Consider the following 14,122-nt stretch of genomic DNA (forward strand, 5'->3'; position numbering starts at 1 on the left):
GCATGATATTCTTATTGATAAACTAGGCAAATACAATTTAGATGGGGCTACTATAAGGTGGGTGCATAACTGGCTGGATAACCATACTCGGAGAGTTGTTATTAATGGTTCCCAATCCTGCTGGAAAGGCATAACCAGTGGGGTTCCGCAGGGGTCTGTTTTGGGACCGGCTCTGTTCAATATCTTCATTAACGACTTAAATATTGGCATAGAAAGTACGCTTATTAAGTTTGCGGATGATACCAAACTGGGAGGGATTGCAACTGCTTTGGAGGACAGGGTCATAATTCAAAATGGTCTGAACAAATTGGAGAAATGGTCTGAGGTAAACAGGATGAAGTTTAACAAAGACAAATGCAAAGTGCTCCACTTAGAAAGGAACAATCAGTTTCACACATACAGAATGGGAAGAGACTGTCTAGGAAGGAGTACGGCAGAAAGGGATCTAGGGGTTATAGTGGACCACAAGCTAAATATGAGTCAACAGTGTGATGCTGTTGCAAAAAAAGCAAACATGATTCTGGGATGTATTAGCAGGTGTGTTGTGAGCAAGACACGAGAAGTCATTCTTCCGCTCTACTCTGCTCTGGTTAGGCCTCAACTGGAGTATTGTGTCCAGTTCTGGGCACCGCATTTCAAGGAAGATGTGGAGAAATTGGTAAGGGTCCAGAGAAGAGCAACAAGAATGATTAAAGGTCTTGAGAACATGACCTATGAAGGAAGGCTGAAAGAATTGGGTTTGTTTAGTTTGGAAAAGAGAAGACTGAGAGGGGACATGATAGCAGTTTTCAGGTATTTAAAAGGGTGTCATAAGGAGGAGGGAGAAAACTTGTTCACCTTAGCCTCTAAGTATAGAACAAGAAGCAATGGGCTTAAACTGCAGCAAGGGAGGTCTAGGTTGGACATTAGGAAAAAGTTCCTAACTGTCAGGGTGGTTAAACACTGGAATAAATTGCCTAGGGAGGTTGTGGAATCTCCATCTCTGGAGATATTTAAGAGTAGGTTAAATAAATGTCTATCAGGGATGATCTAGACAGTATTTGGTCCTGCCATGCGGGCAGGGGACAGGACTCGATGACCTCTAGAGGTCCCTTCCAGTCCTAGAATCTATGAATCTATGAACAAAAAAGCAGCAAGTACCATGCTTTTTGGATTGCATTTATGTAGACTAAACTCTTAAGGAAGTTACATATTTTTTTTAAAAGAACTTAAGTTATCAAGATATCATCACAGGCAGGCCAATGGTACATAGCTTATTAGGATTAGCAGCTGTGGCTGGGAAGTTTAGTATCTCTTTTCCTCTTGACTTCCACAAGTGTGAGTGATTAAAGCTTGGGAGATTCCTATGTTAGCAGGATGTGCCTTGGCTGCTTTAGTACATTAAGTAGATACACATAATCCATCATGTAACATAATAATGAAATAATACTTCAGTCTGTTTCATTTGTTCATATAATTGCTCTCTTCCCTAAAACTTTTTTTTTTTGTAGTCTTTATTAAGTAAAACTTTTCTTGATTAATACTGTAAGCCCCAGAGCTGGGCGGCTTGAAAGGAAAAGCAGCTCTCCACTCTCAGTAAGAGAAAATAAAGAAACTAGCGGAAGTGTTAAGGAGATATTGGCATAGAAAGTACGCTTATTAAGTTTGCGGATGATACCAAACTGGGAGGGATTGCAACTGCTTTGGACGAGTTAGAGTTGGTCGAGAAAAAAATTGATGGAACCATTTCCCATAAGAGAATGCTATTCCAGACTGAAAATGTTTCATGAAATTGTGACAATCTTGACTTTAAAAATATCGGAATAAAGCATACTGATTTTTTGTTTTGAAATTAATCATTTTTTAAAAATGTATATTTCATATTATAATGCAAAAACGAAGCTGATATAAAACATTTTGATTTTGTTGAAACATTCTGTTTCAATTGACTTACATTTGGAATTTTGGGGGAAATTTTCTTTTGTGGAGAATTTAGAAGTTTTCCATGTTGTTTCTAATCAGAATGAAAACATGAAGAAATTTCTAAATCCTTTGTGAAACAACAGAATGTGTCCCCTGCACACAGCTCTAGTTAAAATTGCTAGTTATACCCTTCTAATGTGTTTTCAGAACAGTGTGCACACAAGGGGTGAATTAAACACTAGTTTCCATTTCCCACTAATTTTGTAAGGGGCGGGAACTGGGCTGCAGCTTTAAACTTACTCCTACTTGTCTCTCAGTTCAGCTTCTAGCAGAATACTATCCACATCACAAAAACCCATCACAGTTGGTGGTAGTGTCAGGAGAGATACTCAATTATCATTTCACTCCACTGTGGGCTCTTCAGATTAGGAAGGAGGAACATTTGTTGGGTCAATATGGACAACAGTATTTGCACCACCACTACTTGTACTATACTTCTGCTCCAGGGTCAAATGGAAGATGTCAGTTCCCAGTTTTGGCAAAATGACACCTTTCAAGAGCAAGCACTAACTTCCATTAATTAAAAGATAACAGATTATAATAATTAAGTTTGAACATTTCTTTCAAATTTAAGATGCCAAAAGCTACTTGCCTCAAAGTTTGTGACTCTGTATATGCTTGAAGTTGCATATATAATAGCACAGGCATAAGAGCATAGCATAAGAGTGGAAAAAACATTATAGTCAATGTGGCAGATTTGTGTACCTCCGTATGTATCTATATCAAACTATGAACTCCATTTTGTTTTGTGAATACCTTTTTGATTGTAAAACTGCATTGTAATTTCACAGTTGTCTTTTAACCTTCACAATACACTGGGATTCCTGGAGGTGTTGGCAGAAGGCTAACAATAGGAAGCAATCAGTAGTCGATAACCTGGATGGTCTTCCATTCACGTAGAACAAGCCTAGGACAATATACTGTCTGAATCCAAGGGGAACCAACTTTACCAGCCTGATTGCAGGGGTCCATAACAAAGCAATGGATCACCTGACAAGGGAGTTGAAACCATAGGGGAAAGTCACCTGACACAGAGGGACTGGAACTTCATACAAGGAAAGCTCTTATAAACCATTATAGAGACCAGAGCAGATGTTAAGGCTGTGCAGAAGAAGGATAAAAGGAGGGTCCCTGGGACCCTGTAAGGATACTGACCAAAATCCAAAGAGTTGTGAGGAAACTGAGGCATAATTTACATGCAGGTATTGTAATTTTTCCACATATCTATACATTTCTTGTGCTGTCTAAGAATAAAGCCATGAGTATGTTTAGAAATTCCTTTGGTAAGTCTGCATGTTACTTGCTTTCACTATCATGTAGATCAGGGATCCGCAACCTTTCAGAAGTGGTGTGCCGAGTCTTCATTTATTCATTCTAATTTAAGGTTTCGTGTGCCAGTAATACATTTTAACATTTTTAGAAGGTCTCTTTCTATAAGTCTATAATATATAAATAAACTATTGTTGTAGTAAAGTAAATAAAGTTTTTAAAATGTTTAAGAAGCTTCCAGGGCTTTGGAGCGGAGCTGGAGAACTGAGCAGCTCTGGAGCAGAGGAGCTGCAGGTTTTTGCCTGGAGCTGGACCGGAGCCGGAGCACAGCTCCAAAGCCCTGGACACTTTATTTAAAAGTGAATTAAAATGTAGAGCCCCCCGGACCGGTGGCCAGGACCCGGGCAGCGTGAGTGCCACTGAAAATCAGCTTGCGTGCCGCCTTCGGCACACGTGCCATAGGTTGTGTAGACTGAAGGGGAAAACAGTAACTCGAAGGATCCACAACTTCAGTGGAACTATGGAAGGAAATCAAAGCAAGAGCTACTGTGGAGACTTGGGGGAGCTGGTAACTATGGCCCCAATCCTGCAAGCTGATCTATACAAGCTCATCTCAGCACCCATGCAGTGCCCCATTGACTTCAAGGGGCTGTGTGCAAATGGACCCTCATGCCTGTGGAAAGCTCTCCTAAGGCCACTAGGTTCTGCATGGGTACAGAGGTCCACTCATACAGATCAGTTTGCAGGATTGAGGCTCTTATTTCTACAATTCTTTACTTTCTATCACTCATTCACCTGAGATGCCACATCATAAAATTACTATGTTTCTTGTGCAAGACAGCTACTTCCTTTATAATCCAGTCGCTAGGAAATTTAGCTATTTAACTTGTTCGGAACATCTCAAAGGACAAAAAGGAAAGGTACATCAGAAAAAACAAAGATATGAAGTGTACACTAAGTGATGAAATTTGTGAAAATAAGAATAAAGTCACAAAAGCATCAGCCATTACAAGACAAAAAGAAAAACTGAACATTTCTCACCACTTCACAAAAGTGTAACACCAGCGTCTTTAGCAATATTAACATTTAGGGAACATGCACATTACAACCTGTTACAAATTTCTAAAAGTAAGGTGATATAGTACAACAGATGTTTCAATTTAGCCTTGTGTAGCTGACAAGTATGTTAAGACATGAAATCATAGCATAAAGTTAAGTTAAAATTCAAGGTAAAAGCTATTTATGTCATCTAAGTATTATAAGCCTTGGAAATAGGGGTATATTTTAATTTGGTAGATGGAATATTTTCAAAAATAAGGAGGCATCAATATCCCCTTTATGGAAAAAGTCTTCAAGACTCGAAAAAAGAGTCTGCCAAAAACAAAGTAGTGGGAAACTAAGAGTTAAAAGAGAAGGACTGTATACCATACAAGTCACTCATTAAAGAGTATTTTTGAATAGCTTGTTTTCCATCAAATGTTTTGAGTGCAAGGAAGAAATAAATAAATGGCATAATGTTTCTAAAACATGCTAGCTCATTTTGTTTTGATTTCCTATATTTAGATATTTGCAATGCTAGGAAAAAATAACAGATTTACTCTTTGCAAGGTTCAGAACATACTGATATGAAGCTAACAATATCTAAGCTCTTCATTAAACTCCATTATACGGTAATTATTAAAACCGTAACACCTCATCATCCTTAAAGCAAAGTGATTATATTCTGAGAGGTAAATTGTTCGCTATTTCTTAGTGGTCTTCACATACATATATTTAATTTACAAATTAAAAGGATACGGTTTTACCCTAACTACTAACTTTGAAAATGCAACATAGGATTTTAAAATTAAGCTGCACTGTTTCCTCCTTCTCACGCATCATCACAAGTGACACCTGGTCAATCCTATAGTCTTTTGTGAATTTGCACAGATTGAACTAGCTAGAACTTAGTAAACAATACTGTTTGATGAAGAAGGAACAGAATCCAAATCACTCTACAAAAGCACTCCGCTGCATTAACAGGAGCAAAGAGCAGAAAAACCTTATTTTTTGTCAATGAATACACAGAGGAAACTGATCCACTGATTATAAATGTATCATTTTTAGTGTCTTTTTTTCAGACTAGAACTTTAAGGCCAAACCTTGCTGTTCTATTTGCAGCATTCCCACTTACATTGTGAATGTGGCTCTACTACAGTGTCAGACAAGAAAAGGGAACAAGATAATCTGTGCTAGATACTATTATTATTATGTTCCATATAACTCAAATACTCAATACCATCATTTAAATCCTCTTTTATTAACATAATTTACTGTGGAATAACTTTCCAATTTGCAGTTTCAACATAGGATAGTTTTGAAAAACATCAAGACGAGAGTTATTTGAATCTTTGTTAGTGACAACCCAGACTGCTAAAGTAAAAAGCCATGGGAGATAACAGAAATATCATAATCAGAATTGCAGAATGGAGTGCAACATTTATAATATAGACTGTTTCAATGAATGTGCTGTAAATATAAAACAACTTGTTTCAAGTACACCTCTACCCAGATATAACGCTGTCCTCAGGAGCCAAAAAATCTTACTGTGTTATAGATGAAACCGCGTTATATTGAACTTGCTTTGATCCGCCGGAGCGCTGCTTTACCGCGTTATATCAGGATAGAGGTGTACTACGGGCTAGATCCACAAAAGGTCTTAGAAATAGCAATGCTGAGCATTACAACATCTAACTTTTAGGGGCCCTGCTGCCAAGTGAAATCTTTAGCCTTGAGCAGTCACCCAGCCTCCCTATACCATCCACAAACAGAGTTAAGCACTTGAGGATGGGATTCACAGAGGACAACATCCTGAACGGGGTGCTGCCTAAACTAGACAACAGGAAATGCTGATGAGTGGAATCTAAGCCCCACTCCTCAAAGACAGTTAGTAAATCTGGTCCAGAGTTAGGTGCCTATCTCTCTCTCTCTCTCACACACACACACACACAGCACGAGCAAAACCTCCACTCTATTATAGTCAATAACCTGGTGGTCAAGGCATTTACATGGGATGTGGTAAACACGGGCTCAAGTCCCTGCTCCAAAACAGGCAGAATGGGGATTTGCAAACAGGTATCCCACATTGTAGACGAGTATTCTAACCACTGAGCTATTGGCTATGTATATACATACTCACGCACACACCCACTTTGAAAAATTCCCAATCTGCTCACACCCGGCTGTCCGGGACTGGGCCTGATCCAGTCAACATGTGCTGAAAATGCCTCCTGGATCAGAGCCCACAGGCAAAACAGACTGAGGTACACCTAATTTGAGAGTCCCAGTGGGGCTGCTGACAGCTCAACAACACCAGGACTTAGGTGGCTTTGTGCATTCTCACCAGCAGAAATTTAGACACCACAAGGAACCTCCAAAGTTAAGCAGCAGCTGAGTGGCAGTTTTAGGGATCTCAAAGGATGCCTAAATGTTGGACTTAGGCATGGCTAAGTCCCTTTGTGGGTTCTAGCCCTGTGTGTCTTATACAGTAAAAACTATGACTTGTAAGATAGCTTGTTTTAATTGTGCAATGGGACACTAGATGGGGTGGGCTCTGACTTACTACAGAGAATTCTTTCACAGATGTCTGGCTGGTGAGTCTTGCCCACATGCTCAGGGTCTAACTGATCACCATATTTGGGGTGCGAAAGAATTTTGCCCCAGGTCAGATTGGAAGAAATTGTAGGGTTTTTTAAACCTTCCTCTGCAGCATGGGGCACAGGTCATTTGCAGGTTTAAACTAGTGTAAACTAGGTGGATTCTCTGAAACCTAAAGTCTATAAACCATGATTTGAGGAATTCAGTAACTCAGTCAGAGGTTAGGGGTCTATTACAGGAGTGGTTGGGTAAGGTTCTGTGGCCTGCGATGTGCAAGAGGTAAGACTAGATGAGCATGATGGTCCCTTCTGACCTTAAAGTCTATGAATCATTGATTATACAAATTAAATCAAACACTTGACTGATTCACAATAATACAAAAACAAAACAAAACAGAATATATATTTCTTCAAGCTTCATGAGCTAGCAAATAATTTTAAAAATCCTCTTCTCTCAATCATCTACTGTAGTGAATTCTTTCCAATATAAGAATTGTGCACAATTGTCTCTGATGCAAAACAATTCTCATAAAATTCAGTGGATATAGGGGAACACTTCTGCACAGGACTGAGGGGAAAAAAGGGCTACAAGCTCTACACAAAACTCTTAATATAGATACTTATGTATTACTATCTTTAAAAAGACGCACTGAAACAAATAGTCGTAACTGTCTATTTAGGGTCAGAGTCTCCTTTTTTATTTTTAATCTGATAGTCAAATATGCAGCTACCACACGTTAAGACCATCAGCAAACAAATGAAATAAGGAAATATAAACACTGATATCCATATTGTTGTTTAGTCTACTTAACAGAATTATTTGGCTTTAATTACTTTTGTATACATTAAAATGCTTGGGCTGGTGAAAGATTATCGTTACTCAGCTTCATAGAAAAACTGCACAGGAACATATTGAAAAACTGTTTATGTATCACTGAAGTAAGCCAAATTTAAAAAACGGGAATCTTAAATAAGTTTTGCTCTCAACATATTAGAGTAGGTGACAGAAACACAGATTTGATGTGTAAAAGTAATCAGTTTCCACAAAGTATCCATATTATAATCATTGTTCTGACTTTATTTATTAAATTTTCTAAGTAAGAAGTGTTACTGGCCTGTCTCTAGAGGGACTGATCACTTAAAAATTCACTGTGGAGACAGTTTATCAATTGTCCAGAGAAGTGACTGTTAAATTACAAAGTTTAGTTTGGTCACTTCAGTCTAATCGCTACAGCAGTCTTTTCACATTGATAATGTTTTCTGAAACAAGAAAGATATTCTACAGGAATTCAGTTAGTATTAGAATAACATTCAGTGTTCTCTCCAATTAAAAGTGTGAATTAACTGCCCCAATTATAAAACAGGTAAAAACAGATGATAAACGATAGACACCTTATAAATGTTTATAATTACAAAACCTCTGGCAAGTAATTTGGTGTTTAAGAATCTGCATAAGTAAGGATCAGATGTGTCACTAGTATTAAGTGTTTCATGAAACAAAAAAATTATTTCCTCAATAATCTTATCAACACAAGACAGTTCTTCAAATAAATTAATTTGTAAAATACTTTGAAGATGTACAGTGCTATATATGTGATATTTGGCACATGTTCCCTTTCCACTATATTTAAAATAAGAAATGTGGTTCTATGTCGAGATTTTTTCCAACAATAAGACGAAGTCAGTGTCACCAAGATTGTATTATTTGCATTTCATTAACAGTTATTCAGAATCCACTGGTTACAATGGGATCTCATCTTTCTTTTCTCACTCCTGTTTGTCAGCTGTTTCCTTTGGAAGTGAAACCACCCAAGTATTAAGACAATTATTTGTTGTTGGTCTTTACAAAAGTTTAATACTTTTTTTAAAACAACCAAATAATGATCCTCCTAAATGTGAATGAGTATAGAAAATTTGAACAGTTATCGAAAAAATAAGTTTTAAGAAAATGATACAAAAGTTCTGCTATAACAGCACTTACACTTATAACTGAAAACCTTAAATGTATTACTACAAGTAATGTTTCAAATGCTCAAAATAGCAGTATCTGTATTTAATGCTATCAATGTGTCAACTAGTTTTTAATTATATTATGTATTAGTACTGCCTGCAATGTACTAGGTGCAATACAAACATACATGGGGAAAAACCTATGCTCCAAAAAATTTATATTCTAAAGAGACGAATTAAGCTAAGAATGGAGGCAAGAAAGACAACATACAAGTACTGTGTGTATTTATAAAGCATATCGTTTACTTTCAACTGCCCTGCCTCCTCCACATTAGATGGCTAAACTGCTGGAGACATCACAGGAAAGGTGAGGTCATAAGCAGGTCCAATTGAGGAGTGGAAATTTCATACTTTAAAATCTAATATACTTTACTTTCTTTACTGCTTAGTTATGGCACCATAAACTTGTTTTCATAACGTATATATGGTAGAAGTCAGCACAAGATGTGCAGAAAAGAACTACTGAGGAAAACTGTCACCCTTTGAGGTGGTTTATATCATCTATGAAACAGCAAATTAGGAAATATTAAGTAATATGGCAACTAACATTAGATTGCAATTTTTTTTTAAAAGTTCAAGTCCATTTACCTTTACTACTCCAGGAAGAAATAAAGATGACCAATTGAAAAACCCAGTTAAAACAAAGTTGTTTTAACAACAATGCTATAGACAAACTATTATTCAACGCATTTCGTGACTGACTTGGAGAGAAGAGGCCAGGGTGAAGAAGATGAAAGGAATCAGAGTAGCCTTATAACAAAAAACCCTGTTCTGTAAGTTACACTGCAATGAACATCTGTCAACTTTTCTTTGCTATGTGAACTTCATGGGATATTTACAAAGTTTGCAAGAGTTTCCAAGACATTTATAGCCAGTTTAAATGCAGCTGGAAACTAAACTCAGAGAAGTGACTTCATAACTGAAAGATCATCCTAGCAGCCCTTGGCCAGCCTCCCCAGAGCTGCCATTCAGCGCACCTAACCTACTCGGGGAAACACGGTGTATCCCAGTGTGGCACTGACTGCAGCTAGTAACAGCTGCTTGCAGCCTGGAAAACACCATCCTCGAAAGACACTAGCTATGAACCAGCGGTGCCCGGAGTCGGGCTGGAAGATGCTGATCTGCTTCCCCTACCCGGCTCAGAGCGCCCCCACCGTCCCCCCCAAAATCCTCGGACCCCCCGCCTCGGGACCCCACCCGCCAGCCACCGCCCCTCGCACGGGACAGCGGCCAAGGAGCCCGACCTGGGGCCGGGTAACCCCCCAGGAGGGTCCCTACCGCCCACCCACCGCAAACTTTCGCCCCGGCCCCAGCGCAGCGGGCGGCTCCCCGGGCAGCGCGTCCCCGCCCCCGCGCGGTACCTGCCGCACCATGGGGCAGCGCCGCCCCGCTGCTCTCGGCCTGGGGCTCCTCTCTCCCGCCGGCCGCGCCGAGCAGGTGCCGGGCTCCCCGCACGCGACCAGGAAGCTGCGCCGATCCCCGCACACGGACCCGCTCCCAGCGCCACCGCCGCCACCTCCCCGCTGGGCTCGCCCGGCTGCGCCCGCAACTGCCCCCTAGCGGCGCCCGCAAACCCCGGCCCGCCGCTCGGCAAGCCTCGGCCGCTGCCGGAGGGGGGAGGGGCGCGGGCCGAGTGACCTCACGCGGGGGTGGCGCGCCACACACAGACACACACGCCCCGGACGCGCCTGCGCAGTGGAGCTGCTCCGCTCCCGTAGCTTGGGGAGTGGTGGGTGCTGGACAAAGGCGGGGGAGAGGCAGCCCCTGCCCCCAAGGGGCTTTGGGCTTCTCTGCACCGGCACTTGCAAGCCTGGGTGTGAATTGTCCTTTGCAGGTGACCCTGCCGCCCCTGCACCACCAGGTCCCTGGTGTGCTTTGAGTATCTCCGCTTGCAAAGCTGTGTCGTTCCAAGCGGACTAGGGAAGGGGTAGTAGTGCAGGGTCCGCTCGCACAGCTAGTGCTGGCAGGCTGCTGCAGTGTAGCGCCACACCTCAGCTTAGGGTTGCCAACTGTCTAATCACACAAACCCAAGCATCCTTGCCCCGCCCTGCTCACTCCATCCCCTTCCCTCGCTGGCGCTGCTCTCTCTCGCTCTCACCCTCACTCACTTTCACGGGGTGGGAAGCGGGGGTTGGGGTGCAGGAGGGGGTGAGGGGGTGCAAGCTCTAGGAGGGGGCTCAGGGCTGGGGGAGGGTTGGCAACTTCCTACCCTCACAAAACCAAACACCTTTGCCCCACCCTTGCTCTGAGGCCCTGCCTATGCCCCACCCCTCCTCTGAACTCCCCCACACCCACCCTCACTCGCTCATTTTCACCGGGCTGGCTCAGGTGCCAGGGTGCAGGAGGGGGTGAGGGCTCTGGCAGTGCAGGGTTCTGGGGTGGGGCCAGGGATGAGGGCTTTGGGGTGCAGGAGGGGGCTCTGGGCTGGAGGGTGGAGATGAGGGGTTCGAAGTATGGGAGGGAGCTCTGGGCTGGAGCAGGCAGTTGGGGTGCGGGTTGAGGGCACCAGCTAAGGGTGTGGGCTCTAGGGTGGGGCAGGGGATGAGGGATTTGGGGTGCAGGAGGGTGCTCCAGGCTGGGACTGAGGGGTTCAGAGGGTGGGAGGGGGATTAGGGCTGGAGCAGGGGGTTGGGACACGAGAGCTCAGGGGTGGGGAACCTCTTTTCTGTCACAGGTCATTGACCCACATAAAAAAAATCAATCATGGGCCATTCACTCACCCGCCCAGGGGGGCTCGGAGGCTCAGGGCTTCCCGCTGCAGCAGGACAAGTTGGCTTTTGTGGCTCCAGCCCCTCGAGGGCGGGGGAAGCGGAGGCTCAGGGCTTCCCCCCACTTGTGGCTCCAGCCCCACTGGGGGTGCGGAGGCTCAGGGCTTCACCCCACAGCGGGCACAAGCCAGCGCAGCGGATCCAGCCTCACGGGGGGATTCTGTGGGCTGGATTAAATTAACCACGCGGCCGGATCTGGCCCACGGGCCCTAGGGTTCCTCCCCCCGCCCTACGTGTAGGAGACGGAGTGGGGGACATGCCGGCTGCTTCCCAAGAGCCACAAAGAGCACAGCGCTGCCAACCAGACAGTCAATGGCCCAGTCAGCAGTGCTGAGCAGAGCCACCAGGATCCCTTTTTGACCGGGTGTTCCAGACGAAAACTGGACACCTGGTCATCATAGGCTGGGGCAGGGGCTTGGAGTGCGGTGGGTGGGGGGGTGGGCTCTAGGAGGGGGCTCAAGTCTGGGTCAGCGAATTCAGGTGCAGGAGGGGGTAAGGGGTGCAGGCTCTGGGACAGAGTTTGCATGCTGGATGGGGCTCAGGGCTGGGGCAGTGGGTTGGAGTGTGGAAGGGGTGAGGGGTGCGGGCTCCGGCCGGGCGGCACTTACCTCAGGCAGCTCCCGGTCGGCGGCGCAGCGGTGCTAAGGCCCTGGCCCGCACCACTCCCGGAAGCAGCCGGCACATCCCTGTGGTCCCTGGAGGGGTCCCAAAGGCTCCGTGCACTGCCCCCGCCTGAAGGCGCCGCCCCCACCTGCAGGCGCCTTCCCCGCAGCTCCCATTTGCTGCAGTTTCCAGCCCATAAGAGCCATGGTGTCGGACTCAGGGCAGGGGCAACACGCGGAGCCCCCTGGCCTCTCCTCCAGGGGCAGCAGGGACCTGCCAGCCGTTTCTGGGAGCAGCACAGGGCCAGGGCAGGTAGGTAGCCTGCCTTAGCCCTGCTGCGCCGCCGGACTTTTAGCAGCCTAAAATCTCCTGGTTTGGCTTAAGTAGCCTCCGGGAGATAGAGCCCAATTTTGGGAGACTCCCGGTGAAACTGGGAGGATTGGCAACCCTACCTCAGCTAGGCACGAACTAAGCAGTCCTATAGACTCTCTCAGAGCCCAATTCCACAAAGTATTTAACTGCATGCTTAAATCTGGGACACTCTTTGACTGATCAGTTTCACCGCCCCTTGCATGAAATCTATGTATTGCTTATGGATATATCATGTATTCACATCTTGGTGCTCAAAGTTGAGGATCTATCAAATCTGTGTACTACCTGACTTGCTATACAGGTCAGAAACCTGAGCCATCTTACAGACTCAGACTTTAAGGCCAGACAGGATCATTGTGATCATCTAGAGTGATCACCTGTGCATTGTGGCCATAGAACCTCACCCACCCACTCCTGTAAGAGATCCAGAATTTTTGCATTATTGAAGTCCTTAAATCTTGATTTAAAGACTTCAACTTCCAGAGAATCCACAAAAAGCGACAAAGAGCCCTGTGGCACCTTATAGACTAACAGACCGTATTGGAACATAAGCTTTCGTGGGTGAATACCCACTTCGTCAGACGCATGAATCCACAGTTTACTCTAGTTCAAACCAGCAAGTGACCTGTGCCCCATGCTGCAGAGAAAGGTAAAATACCCCAGGGTCTCTGCCAATCTGACCTTGGAGAAAATTCCTTTCTTACCTCAAATATGACGATCAGTTAGACCCTGAGCACATGGGTGAGACCCACCAGCCAGACACCTGGCAAAAAATTCTCTGTAGTAACTCATCCCTCCCACTCTATCGTCCCACCTCTGGCTGTTGGAGATATTTGCTACTACTGTAGTATTTGCAGATGGGCCATATCCTATTGTAGGCAACTTTCTCATATCATCCTCTCCCTGAACGTATCAAGCTCAGTCTTGAAGCCACTACTTCCTTTGGAAGACTATTTCAGAATTTCACTCCACTGATGGTTAGAAACCTTCCTCTAATTTCAAGCCTAAATGTATTGATGCCCAGTTTCTTCCATTTGTTCTTGTACCAAAATTTGCTCTTAAATTAAACAACTCCTCTCCCTCCCTGGTATTTCATCCCTCTGATGTATTTATAGACAGCAATCATAGCTCCCTCAGATTTTGTTTGGTTAGGCTAACCAAGCCAAGTTCAAGTCTCCTCTCATAAGGTAGGTTTTCGAGTCCTCTGATCATCCTAGTAGCTCTTCTTTGCACCTGTTCCAGTTTGAATTCCTCTTTCTTAAACATGGGAAACCAAAATTGCACACAGTATTCCCAGTGAGGGCGGTTTAGATTGGACATTAGGAAAAACTTCCTAACTGTAGGTTAGACAAACACCCATCAGGGATGGTCTAGATAATACTTAGTCCTGCCATGAGTGCAAGGGATTGAACTAGACGACCTTGCAGAATTAGATACATTCATATGCACTGTCAGTGCTAAATCCTGAGTATAAAACAGTTTGATTTTGTGTGAAATATCACA

General features: G+C 43.9%; 1 protein-coding gene across 3 annotated transcripts in view; it reads right to left on the minus strand.

The window, feature by feature from the left end:
• Window positions 1–10,407, minus strand: part of PTPN3 (protein tyrosine phosphatase non-receptor type 3) — a 279,790-nt gene extending 269,383 nt beyond the window's left edge. Inside the window, exon 1 of one of the 3 annotated variants that reach the window (XM_034761382.1) lies at window positions 10,238–10,407. The gene's annotated coding sequence lies outside the window, so the exon portion shown is untranslated. The remainder of the gene's footprint in view (window positions 1–10,237) is intronic. The other 2 variants (XM_034761381.1, XM_034761380.1) reach the window with 2 other exon arrangements.
• Between the last annotated feature and the right edge of the window lie 3,715 nt (window positions 10,408–14,122).

This window comes from Trachemys scripta, chromosome 2 (genome assembly GCF_013100865.1).
Source record: "Trachemys scripta elegans isolate TJP31775 chromosome 2, CAS_Tse_1.0, whole genome shotgun sequence".
In the NCBI taxonomy this organism is placed as follows: domain Eukaryota; kingdom Metazoa; phylum Chordata; order Testudines; family Emydidae; genus Trachemys; species Trachemys scripta.